Source organism: Arachis ipaensis, chromosome B3, assembly GCF_059453495.1.
Source record: "Arachis ipaensis isolate K30076 ecotype BB chromosome B3, ASM5945349v1, whole genome shotgun sequence".
Classification (NCBI taxonomy): domain Eukaryota; kingdom Viridiplantae; phylum Streptophyta; class Magnoliopsida; order Fabales; family Fabaceae; genus Arachis; species Arachis ipaensis.
The window spans coordinates 99,818,148-99,821,824 of NC_142438.1; the positions used below are offsets into that span (position 1 = coordinate 99,818,148).

General features: G+C 41.6%; 1 non-coding gene across 1 annotated transcript; it reads left to right on the top strand.

The window, feature by feature from the left end:
- Positions 1 to 3,372: 3,372 nt before the first annotated feature.
- LOC148571756 (small nucleolar RNA R71) lies at positions 3,373 to 3,476 on the top strand. Its single transcript, XR_015880504.1, has one exon. It is a non-coding gene; the product is annotated as a small nucleolar RNA R71 (small nucleolar RNA).
- Positions 3,477 to 3,677: the final 201 nt, after the last annotated feature.

Consider the following 3,677-nt stretch of genomic DNA (forward strand, 5'->3'; position numbering starts at 1 on the left):
CTTCCTTCTTCACATGGTATCCTTGATAAATAATCTGCCACCTTGTTCTCTACACCTTTCTTGTCTTTGATTTCAATGTCAAATTCCTGCAACAAAAGAACCCATCTAATAAGTCTCGGTTTAGATTCTTGTTTAGCAAGTAAATATTTTAAAGCTGAATGATCAGTGAAGACAATGACTTTAGATCCAATGAGATAAGATCTAAATTTTTCAAATGCAAAGACTATTGCCAAGAGTTCTTTTTCAGTGGTTGTGTAATTCCTTTGGTTAGCATTCAAGACTTTACTGGCATAATAAATCACATGTACCAAATTGTCTTTCCTTTGTCCTAACACTGCCCCAATAGCAAGGTCTGATGCATCACACATCAGTTCAAAAGGTAAGTTCCAATCAGGTGGGGCAATGATAGGTGCAGAGGAAAGTTTTTGCTTCAAAAGTTCATAGGCTAGCATGCAATTTTTATCAAATACAAAGGGTGTATCAGAGACAAGCAAGTTACTCAAAGGTTTGGCTATTTTAGAAAAGTCTCTAATAAACCTTCTGTAAAAACCAGCGTGTCCCAAAAAGCTCCTAACTGCCTTGACATTACTTGGTGGAGGTAGTTTTTCAATGATTTCCACCTTAGCTCTGTCCACCTCCATGCCTCTATTAGAGATTTTGTGGCCAAGGACTATTCCTTCTGTGACCATGAAATGACACTTTTCCCAGTTTAATACTAGGTTAGTCTCTTGGCACCTCTTAAGCACCAAGGCAAGGTGGTGTAGGCAGCTGGAAAAAGAATCCCCAAACACAGAAAAATCGTCCATGAAGACCTCAATAAATTTTTCAATCATGTCCGAAAAGATGGACAGCATGCATCTTTGGAAAGTGGCAGGTGCATTGCACAATCCAAAGGGCATGCGTCTATAAGCAAAAACTCCATATGGACAAACAAATGATGTTTTCTCTTGATCACTAGGATCAACTACTATTTGGTTGTAGCCTGAATATCCATCCAAGAAGCAATAGTAAGCATGTCCGGCAAGCCTTTCAAGCATCTGATCCATGAATGGGAGTGGGAAATGATCTTTTCTGGTGGCTTCATTGAGCTTCCTGTAGTCTATGCACATCCTCCACCCAGTAACGGTTCTTGTGGGTATGAGTTCGTTCTTCTCATTTGGCACCACAGTTATGCCACCTTTCTTGGGAACTACATGGATGGGACTAACCCATGGGCTATCAGAAATGGGGTAGATTACCCCTGCCTGCCATAACTTCCTGACTTCCTTTTGTACCACTTCTTTCATGACGGGATTCAATCTTCTCTGAGCTTGAATGGAGGGTCTAGCATCCTCTTCTAACAAGATTTTATGCATGCATATGGATGAACTTATCCCCTTCAAATCAGCTAGGGTCCATCCAATGACATCTTGATGAGTTTGCAGCACCTTGATCAATTCTTCTTCCTGTTCTTGGCTCAAGGCCGAGCTAATGATAACAGGGTGACTCTCATCACTACCCAAGTATGCATACTTGAGATTAGGGGGCAATGCTTTGAGCTCAGGTTTTGGTGCTTCCTTTTCTTCTTTCACTTTCTCTGGCATGCTTAGCATGGTTGTGTCAGCACCCTTGATATCACTAACTTCAATATCCTTGGTGAACTCCTCCTCTGCCACTTCCTTTATTGTTTCCTCAAAAGTTTCTTGTACTGCAATGTCCACTACATCAACCCTCATGCATTCCCTTAGTGATTCTGATGGATAGCTCATTGCCTTGAATACATTAAACACCAATTTCTCATCATGTAGTCTAAGAGTGAGTTCACCCTTTTGTACATCTATGATGGCTCCAGCAGTAGCTAGGAAGGGTCTTCCCAGAATTATTGAAGCTTTGGCTTCTTCCTCCATATCTAACACCACAAAATCAGCAGGAAATATAAATTCTCCCACTTTCACCAACAAATCCTCAACTATCCCATGAGGGAATTTAAAAGTTCGATCTGCCAATTGGAGGGCCATTCTTGTTGGTTTGGCTTCCTCAATCTTCATTCTTCTCATCATTGTTAGCGACATCAAATTGATGCTGGCCCCTAAGTCACACAAGGCCTTCTCCACCATGACTTCTCCTATGATGCAGGGGATTTGGAAACTGCCTGGGTCCTTCAATTTCTGAGGCAATTTGTGCTGAATGATGGCACTGCATTCTTCAGTTAACAACACAATTTCCTCATTTCTCCAGCTTCTCTTCTTGGTCATTAATTCTTTTAAGAATTTTGCATAGAGTGGCATTTGCTCTATTGCCTCAGCAAAGGGAATGTTGATTTGAAGCTTCTTGAAAATCTCCAAGAACCTGGAGAATTGGCCATCCTTTTCACTTTTCATCAAACGTTGAGGATAAGGTGCTTTTGGTGTGTAAGGTTTCAGGACCTCTTTTTCTTTTTCTTTTGTTGCAAACGGTGTAAAAGATTGTCCTTGTTCTTTGTCTTTCACATTTTCCTTTGCTTCATCCTCTGTGGTTTCCCTTGAGATCTCCTTTAGATTCTTTCCACTTCTGAGGGTTATGGCCTTACATTCTTCCCTTGCTATAGCCTTGGCAGCATGAGAACCGCTTGTCCCAGGGGCTTGCTTAGTCAAATACAAAATTTGATTTTCTAGCTTCTGGATGGCAGCTCCTTGGTTTTGCAAGTTAGAATTTACTTCTTCCTTAAAAGCTTTCAATTCAATTATGTCTTGGCTCATGGTTGCAAGCATTCCTTCTATCCGGTTTAATTGATCTTGAAATTGTTGGTTCGGATTAGGTTGGGTATGTTGATTATTTTGGCCATGATATGATGATTGGGGGTAAGTGTTTTGTGTGGCTTGGTATGATCTTTGGTTGGAGTTTTGGTATGTGGAATTGTTTTGTTGGTTGTGGTTGTAATGTTTGTGGTTTTGTGGTTGGGTTTGTTGGTTTCCCCACCCAAAGTTTGGGTGGTTTCTCCAGCCTGGGTTGTAAGTGTTGGAGTGTGGATCATATGATTGCCTTTGTTGGTTTCCCACATAGTTGGCCTCATCCCAATCACCTCCTTCAATGCTTACTTCCTCTTGATCTTGTGTGTGTATTGCAGCCACTTGCTTTGTTTCTAATTGCCTGGTAAGCTCTGCTAGTTGCTTGGCAAACACCTTGTTTTGGGCTAGAATTGTATCAACATGGTTCAGCTCCATGACTCCCTTAGTGTTGTGCCTTTCTGATGCATAGTAGTACTCATTCTCAGCCACTGTCTCGATCACTTCAATGGCTTCTTCCACAGTCTTTTTCCTGTTCAATGAACCTCCTGATGAATGGTCTACAGCCTTCCTTGATTCATAAGAGAGCCCATCATAGAAGATGTGCAATTGCACCCAATCATGGAACATGTTTGGTGGGCATTTCCTTGTCAAGTCCTTGAATCTCTTCCATGCCTCGTAGAGAGTTTCACCATCTTGTTGTCTAAAAGTCTGAACCTCAGATCGAAGCCTATTGACCTTTTGTGGAGGGTAGAAACGTGCCAGGAACTTGCTTTCCACCTCATCCCATGTTGTTAGACTCCCCCTTGGGAATGATTCCAGCCACTTAGCTGCTTTGTCCCTAAGTGAAAATGGGAACAAAAGCAGTTTATAGGCATCTTCCTGGACTCTATTGGACTTCACAGTGTCACAAATTCTCAGGAATTTTGTGAG